At 42.1% G+C, this 15,180-nt stretch overlaps 1 protein-coding gene across 1 annotated transcript in view; it reads left to right on the forward strand.

Moving 5' to 3' along the window:
* Window positions 1-2,420: 2,420 nt before the first annotated feature.
* Window positions 2,421-15,180, forward strand: part of Tnrc6c (trinucleotide repeat containing adaptor 6C) — an 83,119-nt gene continuing 70,359 nt past the window's right edge. The window contains exons 1-2 of the mRNA XM_036194825.1: window positions 2,421-2,444; window positions 4,265-4,286. The gene's annotated coding sequence lies outside the window, so the exon portion shown is untranslated. The remainder of the gene's footprint in view (window positions 2,445-4,264; window positions 4,287-15,180) is intronic.

Below are 15,180 nucleotides of genomic sequence, written 5' to 3' on the forward strand. Positions count from 1 at the left end.
TGTATATTAAGAAAGCCTGACTGTAACAGCCGGCAGCCACTGTTGATATGGTTTTTATTTTCTTCCTTAGATGTTGGGCTGAAGCTACATGGTTGGACCATACCTGGTCATACTTAGGACTACCTAAACCTAGAATACTGTGCATACAAATGGCTTAGTGACTGTACACCTTTTAGCATGAAAACATTCCTGGAGAGTATCTCTAAGATCATGAATAGTCATTTTTCGAAGTTTATAATGTGCAGAATTTCTGGAGTCATCTGGAAGCTTTAAATATACTTGTGCCAGAGTACTGTTCACAAAGATTTCATCCAGATGAGTTGCCGCAACCTTGGTTTGGACATTTTTAAGCTTCCCAAGTTAATTCCGACTGGAAGCCAAAGACTGAGAAATCACTGTTTTGAAGAAAGAATATTCACAGATATCCCCACCATATCAATTTAAATTGGTTTTATTATGATAGTATTTTGTCATGAACATTCTGCCTCTAGGTTGAAATTCTTTTTTATATGTAGTTATATATAAAATACTTTGATAAATTTAAAAATGCAAATTTATTAAATACAAAGCAACATCTATGCACGGGTAAATGATCTTGGCAGAGGCTTTGGGGCACATTATTCCTCCTATTTATTATCTGTTAAATATGCCTGCTCTCCTAAATTAGTCTAGGTTCAGTAGGGATATAGAAATCTTACAGTGGTATAAATGGTTGTGTTTCATTCAAGGAATAAACCATAATAAAAGGATTAGCTGTAAACTGGGCATGGTGACACATGCCTTTAATCCCAACACTGAGGAGGCAGAGGCAGAGGCAGGTGGATCTCTGAGTTTGAGGCCAGCCTGGTCTATGTAATGAATTCCAGGTCAGCCGTGGCCACATAGTGAGATTCCTTTTCAAAATACAACAACAACAAAGAATTAACTATAGAAAATGATGTGGCCCGTAAGCTGATAGAGTACCCACAGAAGATCTGGTTTAGAAGGGAGTCCCCACCTGCTGGCACATGCACTGAGCAGTGGACAGATTGGCTGAGCTGAGCAGCAAGAAGCACTTCCAGACTCCCTGTATTTCAGCTGGAGCACATGCAAAACCAAAGCCAATCACAAACAGTAGCCCTCAGCCAGTTGCTTGGGCATCCACTAGAAAGGAACCCAGGGCATATTGATGGTGTATGGATTGGATATGAGTGCGGCAAGCCTGGAGGCCAATGTTTCTGTTAACAGAGACCACTTTATTGCGAGACTCATGAGAGAGAAATGGCTAGGTGGCTAGTAGCAGGGGGACTGGAATAAGATCCGTGTTGAGAGTGCCATTTGATGGGATGCTAGACAGTCAGAGCTGCAAGGTTGCCTATGCTAAGCCTAGGTCTGTAGCCATCATCGGGGTCTTCATACCCTATGCTGACCCCACAGTGCCACAGCATCAGATAACAGGAAAGCCCTTCATCCTGTAGTACCCTCTAATGAGAAAGTTCCCCACATCACTGATGAATGAAGAAGGACCAAAGCCTGTGTTGTTGGGAGAGCATGGAGATGTCAGGCAATAGTTCGTGATCACTGGCATACCACTTGGCTTAGCTAGTCTCCTTTCAGCTCTACAGCCCAACTTTGAGGCTGCTGTGACCTTTTAAAGCAGAGTTCCTCCATGCTGTGTATCTTGTAATAGCTTTCCAGCTGAATAGGGCTCTGTGTAAAAAGATAATCCTTTAGTCTGACAAATGTGAAATTAGAGCATACATGGGAATCACCTCTAAAGAGCCCAATTTGTGGGGCAGGGTAGAAACCACAAATGGACATTTTTAATGGGTAGCACCTGGTGATGGCAGTCTCTCGAGAGAACACTTTGAAAAGCACTAGTCTGATGGGTTGTACCTTACTCTATATCCCTCATATGGTGAACGATGCTAGTCTTGTTCTCTACAAATGTAGACTGAACAAATGAGACAGCTGAGACACTTAAACAAACGAACAAAGCAGGGCAATTGCTATAGTACTGAGTGAACTTCCATTTCTGACATTCTTTCAAAGTGGCTCCATCCTATATATGACAGTGTCTAGCTCAAGACTTTGTGTACTAATACGATCCCTGTCCTCTTCCCCAGTGTTGAGTCTTAGACGCCAGGGCCTCTCACATACAAGGCAAGCAAGCACTCCTCTACATTCAGTATCCTCCCCACACAGATTGGGCTGGAACTTATCCTGTGGGTCAGTTGTGATTCTCTTGCCTCAGCTTCCCAAATAGCTAAGGTTATAGTCCTGTGCTGCCAGTCCAGGTTACTGCTTTTCATACTAAGTAAATCAGTCATCATACTAATACCAATTTTTAAATATTTAATAGGGTAAAAAAAGAACAGGAAACACAAGAAGAGGAACGTTTGATGGAAGAAAAGAAAAAGAAAAAGCAGGAAGACAAGAAAAAGAAGGAAGGTGCTCAGAAAAAGGTTTGCTAGAATTCCTTCCTCCATACCCTTGCAGTCATGTGTGCCGCATCTGCATTAACATAGCTATCTCATGACCACGCTTGATTTTACTCTATTGCTGTTTTAAATCAATATGGTAAATCTACAATGAGTAAATAATAGACACTTGGCTAGGGAAGTAAATGTAGGGTACCAGCTACAAAATGTCTTGTTTAGGGGCCGTGGTAGTTGATGTGTCAAGAATGTTCATGTCTTCTTCTGAGAGTGGACGGTGTCCAGCCTAGAGCAGCCCCATCTAAAACATCAGGAAGGGACCATGAAACTGACATTAGAAAAGCTAGAAATAATTTCTGCAGTTTTGGTAAATATTCTTTATAAGTCCTGTTTATAAATGTTAAAATAAAAAGTTCTATAAACTGTCTAGAGAGATGACTCGACAGTTAAGACCATCTGCTGCTTTTCCAGAGGTCCCGGGCTCAGTCCCAGCACCTGCTTTGGAAGGTTCTCAGCTACCTGTAACTCCAGCACCATTGCATCAAGCGCCCTCTGCTGGACCTTTGGGGACTTGGATTCACCTGCACGGTCTCACACACTTACAGAGGCGCATATATATATATATATATATATATATATATATATATATATTATATATATGTTTTTAGAAATCTTTAAACTTTATAGTCATATTTCTATTTCATTGCATGTAAACCAAATTATACCACCCATCTTTGCTTTCACTTAAGTAATGTGCCTTGTGATTTGAAGGATTCCTTCTAGACTGTGTTAGCTCAGGTGGCTTCCATAAAAACTTTTTTGCCTGTAACTTAACACTGTCATGTAATCACAGCATGTAGACAAATACTCATTTTTCTCAGTAGTAAACTATCTGAGATGTGCTTTTAAAATTTCAAGAATTAAGGCTGGGCGGTGGTGGCGCACGCCTTTAATCCCAGCACTCAGGAGGCAGAGCCAGGCGGATCTCTGTGAGTTCGAGGCCAGCCTGGACTACCAAGAGAGTTCCAGGAAAGGCGCAAAGCTACACAGAGAAACCCTGTCTCGAAAAACCAAAAAAAAAAAAAAAAAAAAAAAAAAAAATCAAGAATTAAAGGTCTTGGTCTGAACACTCGGGAGGCAGAGGCAGGCCTGGTCTACACAGTGAGTTCCAGGATAGTCAAGGCTCCCTTGTGTGGTGGTATTGTGTTCCCCACAATATTGTGCACCCTAATAAAATTATCTGGGGTCAGAAGAACAGACAGCCACTAGGACAAAGCCAAAAATGGTGACTAGAAAATAGGTCAGAGCAAGCCATAGCAGAAGTTGGGCAGTCTGGTGGTGCACACCTTTAATCCCAGCACTTGGGAGGCTCAGCTAGCCGGATCTTTGAGTTCAAGGCCACTTTAGAAACAGCTAGGCACCGTGACACAGGCCTTTAATCCCAGGGAGTGACGGCAGAAAGTAAAAAGATATATAAGGTGTGAAGACCAGAAACTAGAAGCATTTGGCTGGTTAAGCATTCAGGATTTGGAGCAGCACAGTTCAGCTGAGATCCATTCTGGTTGAGGACTCAGAGGCATCCAGTCTGAGGAAACAAGACCAGCTGAGGAACTGGCGAGGTGAGGTAGCTTGGTCTGTTCTGCTTCTCTGATCTTCCAGCGTTCACCCCAATAACTGGCCTCGGATTTGATTTTATTAATAAGAACTTTTAAGATTCCAACTACATCCCTGTCTCAAAGAAACTAAAAGAGAAAAACCTAAAACAATTAAAAATCTGCTTATAAACTTTCCTCAATCTGTACATTCTACACAATTGTTTCTAAAGCATTTCTGATTTTTTTTTTCAGGCTGCTGATCAAAAAACCAAAGGTAAGTTGTTTGTTTTTAATATATTTTGGGAGGAGCATACTTTTTATAGCAGTACCAAACTTTGCAATGAGGTGACTTTTGTAAAGGTTATTTTATGTTTATGGATGTTTTGCCTGCATGTGTCTGTGTGCACCAAGTGTGTGCAGTGCCCACAGAGCCCAGAAGAGGGCCTTGGATCCTTTAGAACTGGAATTAAGATGATTGTGAACCACCATGTGAGTGTTGGGAACCCAGGTCCTCTGCAAGAGCTAGTGCTGTTAAACCCTAAGCCCCAGAAGGTGACTTTAAAACAAAGGACCTAAGTCTGCCTTTGACGCTACATTTATTATATATTGTGAAGCTCTTCACTTAAATCTGTTTTTTTATATATCTACATTTCATTGTCCTTAGTTTAATATAAAACTGCCTAGAAAATGTCGTCTGTGTTTTAAACAATACTTTTAATTTTCCTTTGGTTTAATTTCCACCAAATAAGGATTGAATTCAGGAAGGTGATTCATTTGGAATAAGACTCAGAAAAGGCTAATTTTTTTTTTTTTTAAAGCTTGAAATTCCTTACTGCCAGCTTCTCCCTTGCAAACAGATATGTTTCTTTCTTACTGACATATAAGAGGCTTCTTTCCAGAGCTTGCTTGCCTATTTGTCTTAACGGTAGAAACAGAGGCAGCTTTCAGTGTGGCTCAGGCATGCTGGCTTTTCTGGAGATTCAGAATGAGCTCAAGGAAGCTGTACGCCCCCAGGCCCTCCACTTCATACCTGACACAGTAGGGATACTCATGGGTCACAGAGACCAGCTCTGTTCCATCCATGACAGTGTACTGCTTCAAGTTTCAGGTATTGCGTCTTTAAAATGAGAAAAGTGGTGGATTGTTCTTGCCTCATAAAATTGTTACAAAGACAAATGAGCTCACACAGGAAAGGCCAGTACCTAGAGTGTAACTGATGTTCGGTAAAGGGTTGTGCTGTTCTTCACTGTTCCTTAAATCTTTGTCTTCCTTGAACACAGTTGCACATGTAGACGCAGTTGAACATGCACACTTGTTCCCATTGTCAGGGCTTTTACAAGAGTTCTGTCAGTTGCAGTCTGTACTAATACTTCACTTCTAGCTGGCATCTTTAGTTTTCAAAGTTAAAATTATATGTATGATCTCACTTGAACTTCATAATTGAACAGGGCTTGAGATAAGTTCTTGGTTTTATTACAGTAAAGGCATAAGTAGTGGAGCTAGGCTTCTTTCTGACCCTGTGCGTCTGTCCTTGCACCTTGTTACTAGAGTCACGTCCAGAGATGAGTTCACCGTTAAATGAATGTTAGAAGCAGTAGGGTACAAGGACATCTCTGCTCTGTTAGAATATTTTTAGAAGGGTCCAAAAAGACTGGCGGTGGCTGTATTTGAATTTATGATTTCAAATAAAACAATGGTTCTTACTGTCATTTACAAAAACAGAATCTTTCTATATCATTCATCTCCCCCTCCTTCAATGAGCCATTTTCACAATCCCTTTCCGTTGTCTTTATTAATTGTTTACTTCCCAACAGTGACTGCTCACTGCTGCATGGTGCCTGAACTAACTGTGCTGCCCCCTGCATGAGATTCCTGCTTTGTGTCACTGTGCCGACAAGTGACTTACTATGGGTTCTGCTGTCTCTTCTGAGTGACTGGGGCTGTGGGTTTGTCCTAAAAACAGTTGTTTGTGTCCTTATAAAAGTACTCCTACATAATTTTCTTTTTAATTAATTATTTCTATTTTATATGTATGAATATATTGCCTGCATGTTCATGTGTGCACAACATGTATGCCTGGCACTCATGGAAGCTAGAAGAGGGTGCTGAGTCCCTTGGAATTGGAGAGTGGTTGTGAGCTGCCATGTGGGTGCTGGAAAATAACCCAGGTCCTCTGAAAGAGCAGCCAGTGCTCTTAATCACCAAGTCATCTCTCCAACCTAGAATGTTTTCTAATGAATATAAGCAATGTCGGGTTTATATTTTTCTCAGAGTCCATCATTACTCGGTCCCATCAGAATCAGCTGCTGTGAGGTGACACTTGCCTGATTTGGTGATGAGACGTGTTACATAGCAACATTTGTGCTCACACCTAAGACAGGTTTGCTTTTAGAACTTGCCAGTGTTCTGTTTGTTTCTCCTGTCGTGGCCTGCAGAACCCAGTGCAGGGCTACATCTGTATGTCCCTCCTTTCTTCCCAGAGCCCTCACTCAGCTACTGCCTTTGTGCTAGGCCAGTTCTAGGCCCTGGCATTAAAGATTCTCATTGTTGCTGCTGTTGTCAACCAGGGCTAGTGGTAATGTCAAGCTACAAAGTTCATTACAAAGCCAGGAGAGTCTGTGACATGTCACATAGCAGCCCCTTACCTACCTTCTCCTGTCTCTGCAGCCAGTGAGTGGGCTTCCGAGTAGCTCATGTCAGAAGGTAGTCAGAGAAAGACAGCAGCACTCCAGGCAGAGGTGGACATTAGCAGTCCCTCCCTGGCTCGTCAGTCTAATGGAGAGCACACTTCTCTCTTCCTTATCAATTTGAAAGTGGGGTTTCTAGGAAGTCTGCTTTGCAAAATCATAACTAAACAGAAATTGTCTCTGGATCTCTATTTTATTTTAAGATTTGTTTTTCTTTTATGTGTTTGGGCATTGTGCCTGTGCCTGCATGTATATCTGCAGGGGCTGGAAAAGAAAATGTCTAGTCCCCTAGAACAAGACTTTTAGACAGTTGTGAGCTGCCGTGTGGGTGAACGGAATCGAACCCTGATCCTCTGTAACCACCAAGCCATCTCTCCAGTACCTGGCAAGTTTTTTCAAGCCCTAGCCTGTAAGATCAGGCCAAGTAGATGAGTTTCAGAACATCCTTTCTCTAGCATCCTGCCCTTAGGTCACACCAGGAGGAACCATGTTTTCTTTGTAGACAGGAGACACTACTGCTCCTCTCTAGAGCTCTGCTTGCAAATGGCGGCTCCACTCTTCTACCAGTATTTCTCTCCTCTGGGCCTGCTTGACCTCTATCCTTAAGTCAGCTCTACGTAAAATGCCTTCCTCTTACAGAAAACATTGTTACAAATAAACAAACAAACAAACAAACAAACAAACATTTGGGAGACAAATACTAAAGGCTTATGAGTTCAAGGCTGGCCTTGGCTATAAAACGGAGACCTTGCCTAAAGCGGGTGGGGAGATCACAATAGCTCATTTGGTAAAGTGCTTGTTAAATAAGCATAAGAACCTTAAGTTCAGATGCCAGGCCACATGACAAACTGGGTAAAGTGGCATATACCTGTAATTCCATCTCAGGGGAGTCCTGGGACTCTCCGGCCTAGTTTTGCCAATTGGTGAGCTCCAAGTTCATTGAGAGACCCAGTTTCAAAAAATAGATAAAAAGTGATAGAAGAAGATACCTGATGTTACTTTCTGGCCTCTCTACACTCACATGTACACACAAGTATGTGTACACACACACACACACACACACACACACACACACTCACTCACACTCACACTCACAATGAACAAACAAAAACTCCTAAAAACTTCTCCATCCTGAGCTATTTCCCAGTTAATGTTTATTAGCCATCCTTTACATCTCATTCTGTATTCACGTAAATACACAGACTCCAGTGCTTTCCATAGTTCATGCTCTCTTATGCCCAAATACTAAGCCATTTAAAAACCTTCCTGCCAGCTAGGCGGTGGTGGCACACACCTTTAATCCCAATACTCGGGAGGCAGAGGCAGGCGGATCTCTGTGAGTTCAAGTCCAGCCTGGTCTACAAAGCTAGTTCCAGGATAAGCAGTTACACAGAGAAACCCTGTCTTTAAAAGGAAAAAAAGAAAAAGAAAGAAACCTTCCTGCCAGCCTGTTCATAAACAAAATCATCCTGATAAATTCTTCTACACATTATCTTTTCATTAGTGACTAAAGAAGGGAAGCTAAACACCCAAGCCTGCTACCTTGTTCGATAGCTGGTGTCCAAATAGCAGCAGTCTCTTTCTTTGGGGTCCTACCTAAAGTTACATATCTAATAGCTTTATAGGGGAACTTTGTGAGCCTGTTGTTTTCTGGGACCTTTTCATTGATTTGAGAGTTAGTCACATCATCTGTGAAAGCAAGTGCCTTGATGTTTGGATATGATGAAAAGCCCACTGAATTAAGATCTTAGTGGTAGGGGTATGGGACTGACATGTGTTCACTTTGTAATTGCTCATTCTCAGAGAAAGCTTTATCATTAGTGTGACCATCTGAAACCATAGTCTTTCAATATCCATGCGTGGTGTTAGGTTTCAGAGTCACAGGTTACATGTAGCTCACCGGAAACACACAAGCTTTTTAGCAACATGAATGAAGAGTTCTGGGAACCCGCATGTCATCCTAACTTTATGGTGTAGAGATGAGAAGAAACTAGAACTTGATTCCACATTCACTGAGTTGTGGCACTTCTGTGTAACTGAGGCAGCCAGGGCTCTCTGTCCAGTCCTCTTAAGGCAGTAACCAACATCTAGTTTTGTTTTTTGTTTTTATAAAACATCAGATCTCTGTTTTCCTGCATTAGAAATGAAAATAAAATGGCTAAAAATCTCAGGCTTACACTCATTTTTCTCCTAAACCAGATGTTGTATTGAGGGTGTGAGTGTCTCCTAAAGGCAGAAGCTTAAAGTCTGTTCAGTGGGCTCAGCACTGTGCGTTTTACATTGTATGACACTTCATTTTCTTGTTTGTAGGATTTACTAAAATCTTGGGAGTTGAAGCTCTTTCAGGATTATCCAGCTCCCATAGTGCTGAGTGAGAAAATGTCATCCCAAGGAGTTCACTGGTTTATGACAGCTCGTTAGTGGCAGAATGAGACCCTCGGTCTCTGGTTGTCTCTTGTACTTTGTTTCTGCTACCACAGAACAACTAGAAACACAGTCCATCCGGACTGAAAGAAATTCCTGAGAGATTTAGTGTGTGAAGGATTTTTAGGGATCATCTTTTAAGGTTTTAAATGTTAGATTTGTCTTTCTTTGGCTCTGCTGTTCTATGTTTACGGGAATTATTAAAATTCTACTCTTCAACGCAAGGGGGAAGAGATAATAAATGTGTTAATTTTCCCTGTAGTAACAAAGGAAAGTGTGTTAAGATTTAAGGTGTTTTAAAATATATAGACTGTTTTAAAAATTTTAAAACATATTGCTAAAACCCAAATTCTGGGCAGGTATGTGGACATGTAAAATTATTAATCTAAAGTTTAAAGAAAGTCAGCAAAGCCCCTTGGCTACAGATTCAGCAGGTGACAGTCCAGGTCCCTATACTGCTCAGTTTCTGTCAGCTTGAAGGTAGGACACCTCTCTGCTAGGTCTGACTGGCCACTGAGACTTTAACCATAAAGACGGTTTCCAAGATGAGAAATAGCAGATCTTAATTCTAAAAAGGAGCTGGCAATCTGCTTTCTGAGAAAGAATTTGAGAATATGATAGTCCCATTTGGCCTCTTTTCATGTGTGTGGGTGTGGGTGTGTTTGTGTGCGCGCGCACATACGCACACCTGTGTTAATAGCTTTATTGAGTTATAATTGGAATGCAGTAAATTGCAAATATTTAAAGAAAACAGTTTGCTGCATGTTGGAACGTATGCCCCTGTGAAACCATCACTACCATCAAAATGACACCAAGCAATTCCTAAGAGTATCTCTGTTCTTTCCACCCCCATTTCTCCTGTCTCCTCCTTGGCCATCTGTCCCTGAGCAAACACTGACTTGATTCTGCCATAGAATTAACTCTTTTTTTTTTTTTTAACTGAGGATCGAACCCAGGGCCTTGCACTTGCTAGGCAAGCACTCTACCACTGAGCTAAATCCCCCGAATTAACTTTTTAACATAATATATAATAAATGGAATCATATGCCATTGTACTCTGACTCAGCAGAATTCTTGGGGATTCATTCATGTTGCGCTGTGTGTCACTGGGTCATTCCTTTTTCTTGCTGGGTAGTGTTTCATTATGCAGGCATACCAACAATTTGCATATCCATTCACCTGCTCCTGGGCATTTGAGTTTGTCCTGTTCTTCAGCTTTTATGAGCATTTATGTCCCAGTCTTAAAATAGTATATAGCTAGATTTTCTTGAATAAATACATGGAAGAGAATAGTTATATTAATTTTTTTTTCAAGAGGCTGCCAACTGTTTTCCAAAGTGATTTGTACTGTTTCACAGTTCCATATTCCACCAGCACGTGGTTTGGGCCTTGTTATGATTCCTAATAACTAGTGGTATTTATCTTAGTCAGGGTTTCTAATGCTGTGATCAACACTATGACCAAAACCAAGTTGGGAAGGAGAGGGTTTCTTTGGCTTTTACTTCTACATCACCAGTTCATCATCAAAAGAAGTCAGGACAGGAACTCAAGCAGGGCAGGAACCTGGAGGCAGGAGCCGATGCAGAGGCCATAGAGGGGTGCTGCTTACTGGTGTGCTCCCCATGGCTTGCTTAACCTGCTTTCTTATAGAACCACCAGCCCAGGGATGGCACCACCCACAGTGGGCTGAGCCCTCCCCCATCAATCACTAATTAAGAAAATGCCCTACAGCCTAATCTTATAGAGGCGTTTTAAAAATAGAGGTTTCTTCCTCTCGGATGACTTTAGTTTGTGTCAAATTGACATGAAACTGTCCAGCATAGTTTAGAATATTACTTTCATGTCCTTATTTGCCGTCTGTGTCCCTTCTTTGAGGAGTGTCTGTTCCCATCACTGCCTGCCTGTATGTTACTTACTTGTGATTCTCAGCTGGTCTCTTGAGCGTCACATAAAGGCTCAGCACCATATCCTGTTTGCCTGACGTCGCTGTCATTGTCCTCTTTTTGGCCATGCAGTGACTTGATAACTTTGAAAGATGATGACACTTCTGCACAGTGCAAGCTTTCATTAGTCATATTCTGCTACTGGACTTTATACTAGTTAGCTCATTAGCTGACTAACAGTAAAGACCTATTGGATGCTCTAGGTAAGTTTCTTGTTCTTACAAATATTTTAGTAGAGAGATGGATACATAAACAAGTGAATGCAAGAAAATTTCTGGATACTGTGATTTACTTATTTTGCACTTTCTGTCTGGAAAAATTTATACAGTTAGTCATCTTTTCGATAAGTATTTTGTCTCTTTAAGGACAATTACCTTTTGTCTTTAAGATTATCTGCTTTTAAAAATAGAAAGGTGTGGTGACACCCACATTTAATCCCAGCTTGGGAGGCAGAGGCAGGCAGATCTCTGTAGTTCAAGGCCAGCCTGGTCTACAGAGCGAGTTTGAGGACAGCCAGGCTCAGAGAGGACAAACAAACCAACAAACCAACCAACCAGCCAGCACTGTCGTTACAGGCCCCAGTGTCTTATGGAAGACGGACCGAGATCTCAACCATCTACTCCATGTGTCTTTGCTAACCGCAGTGGCTGCTGGGCAAGACAGTAACATGATTGATGAGAACTGAGGGCAAGGAAAGGTGAAGTAGGTGAGAAGTTCTAGAGGGAATCTGGGTAGTGGTGAACTGAGATCTAAAAGAGAGAGATTAGGACCCACACACGCCAAGGGCACAGACTTTGTTTAAGGCTGGTGGTAGGAGATTTTCCAGAACTAAATAGAAGGTTGGTGCAATGCCTCAGGAGCTAGCAGAGGAGAGTGTGAGCAAGGCTTCAGGTTTGCATGAGCATGAACTTGTCAAAGACTTGCCTTCTCCCTCACCAGCTTCTCTCACTGTTTCAAGATTTGACATGAGCTCCCTCTTCTGGTAGATTGCACAGTTTTACATTTTCTGGGAAATAGTCACAAGATTTTAGCTTTTTTCACAATTTACCTGTTTATTAAAGATAATGCACACAGCCCTATGGACGGTGTATCCAGTATCTCAGTAACTCCTGAGACCCAAAATTACAAGCCTCTTTCTGAGATGGAGGAAGCCCTGTTTGTCCCAGAGCTCGCACACTTGAGGATGACTGTGAAAAGGAGAGGCAAGAGAACACTAAAGGTGCTCATGAGCCTTCCTCATCCTTGGTTATCTGCCCAGTGTGCTGCCTTACTGGAAATCGACATGGATAAGAGTTCATAAAGGCCAGTAGGCATTGATGCTGCTTTGCTTACTCAGCTTTACCATAACACAGTTACCAAGTAACCTTATCTTCTTTTGAATGAAATTATTCTTATTGTTAGTAGTCACTATTAAAACAACTTTACGCCTGGCAGTGGTGGTGCATGCCTGTAATCCCAGCACTTGGGAGGCAGAGCCAGGTGGATCTCTGTGAGTTTGAGGCCAGCCTGGTCTACAGAGCGAGATCCAGGACAGGCTCCAAAGCTACACATAGAGAAACCCTGCCTTGAAAAAAGAAAAAAAACACTTTACTTTTAGCATTAATGTTATCTAGTACACTATACTGAGAGTAGCACTTCATTACTCTCAATACCATTTCAGAGAAACTGGTAATGCATTAGGACAGAACCTACCTCTAAACATTGTTTCTCATATCTACTGGATGACACACACAGTCCCCTAGCTGCCATACTCCCTAAAGCCCCAGGCCAACGGTTGGATAAGTAAACTAATATGTCTGTTACACGAATGAGCACCTTCTTCCTCAGAAGACCACAAGGCAAAGAAGATCTGGGTTGTTAGGATTTGTGTTTTAAACAGTGACAATAGTTTAACTGTGTACACTACACTGAACTCTCTGTGGCCATGGCACTTAGGAATGAGTAGGCAGCAGGTGCCATCCTGTCTCTGAGGTCACAGCAGTGTCAGAAGCTGGAAGCCAGACTGAAAGTCATATTCAAAACACAGAAGTATGACAGCAAAGCAGAGGGAAGGCTGAAGCTACACGAAGGTCAGACATGAGCAGTGAGCATGGCTTGTGACCGTGGCTGGAAGAGGCTTTGCTGGCTAGAACCAACACTGAGTGGCTCGGGACTAAGGCACGTTTGTGTTCCTTGGTCTCCTAGAGACACTGAGACTGCTGACGGTTTGGAAAGGGTTCCCAAGTCACTGCAGTCTGCTCTGTGGGAGGGTTTGCTGTTTGGCCACTTGGGACTGTGCTGTTGAACTCCTTAACAGAAAATTACTTCTTAGAAAGTTGCACTCAGAGATTGTTGCCAGCAGGTGTCACCTTCACTTAAGAAACGTGAACTGCTTATTATGCAGAGGAACTAAAATTTCTATCTTGCTGAAAGGTTTTTTTTTTTATAACTGTTCTTTTGTAAGGTGGCCCTAGATTCATTTATCTGAAGTAGAGGAGGGCAGAAATAGGATGTCTAAGACAGGGGCAGGAATAGAATCAGAAATTTAGATCTGAAAAAAGCATGTAGCCATATGTGGCTAAGTACTTTCAGAGAGCCAAAAAAAAATACTGGCTTAAACCAGAGAAGCTTTATCAGCACATCACGTAAAGAGGCCCAGCAGAGCAACTCACCCTGTTCAAACTGTTAACTGGCTACCTTACTGCTTTGTTCATCCGGGGATCTCTTCTTTGGGTTCCAGATGACCAGCCCAAGGTGTTAGACCTTCAGACAGCTGGAAACATTCTGTGAAAAATAACTCATAGATTAGGAACTGAGCATCTTCACATTACTTTCCAGGACCCTCAGTCTATCGCTAGTGTCACATATACTAAATGACATTTTTCCATTTGAGACAATATGCTTAGTACTCAATGTAGAGTACAGAGTTGTAAGTGAAACCAGTCACCTGAAATAGCCTCTGGCCTCTCACAACTGCTACTAGGTTCTTGTTCTCTGTTTCTGTCTTGGCCTTTAAGAAAACAAATCCTTAAGTGCAATATATTTTTGAGAAACTTGCTCAAACTTTTTTTTTTTTAAGGAGCACATTACCTTTTATTTTATTATTATTATTATTATTATTATTATTATTATTATTTTGGATCAGTACTGTCTAACAGAGACATAATGCAAACAGCTGAGAATGTACTTCAGTGTTTAGCATGTGTTAGGCCCTGAGTTTGACCCTCAGGAGGCAGAGAACAAGAGGAGAGAGAAGAAAAGGTAGGGAAAGAAGAGAAGAAATTCCATTTAGCTCACCATGATGACACATGCCTATAGCTATACAGGTGGCCAAAGCACTTGAACCCGGGACCATGAGGCCAGTCTGGGTTGGTTGTTTGTTTGAGACATGGTCTCATGTAGTTCAGGCTAGCCTTACACTTGCTGTGTAGCTGAGATGACTTTGAACTCCTCCTGATCATTCTGCTTTCCCTTCCCAGGTGCTAAGATGATAGGCCCATGCCATCACAGCTGGACTTGAGGATAGTCTCTGTCTTATATGCATAGCACACCTCAGTACATTTAGCATTCAGTAGTCACATGCGGTTACAGTTTGTTTGTTTGTTTATTTGTTTATTTTGGTATTTTGCCTCAGCAGAATGCTGAATGCCATTTATTGAAGGAGGGAAGAGGCCTTAAATTACAGCACAATGGGAGAACCCCGGAGGGCAGAAGTTCGCTACCGATGTTTTACAATCTTGCATCTAAGCTGTTACCGCCCAATATGCAGGATATACAAACAAGGAACTTTCCTTAAGCATCAGGAGGGTGGAAACTGGCAGGGAATAAGCATAGGGAGGACATCAAGGTCAAGCTCAGCAAGCAAGGCAACAGCTACCCAAAACGGGGGGGGGGGGGGGGGGGGCAGAGCCCTACAGGTCCCCTTTTTTACTAAAAAATGAGCTTCTGACTTAGGTTGAATGGGATGTCACCTTACCCGTCATGGAGACACCTGCCCAGGCCATACAGGTGCTCTGTCTTAGGTTGGTGAACGCCCCCCCAGGTATTACCCATCTCTGAATACTCATTTTCATACAGGCTCAACTGTGTGTGAGCTGCAGAGTTAACTGTTGCCAAAGATCTCAAAGTGGTGCTG

Source organism: Onychomys torridus, chromosome 8 (genome assembly GCF_903995425.1).
Source record: "Onychomys torridus chromosome 8, mOncTor1.1, whole genome shotgun sequence".
Classification (NCBI taxonomy): Eukaryota; Metazoa; Chordata; class Mammalia; order Rodentia; family Cricetidae; genus Onychomys; species Onychomys torridus.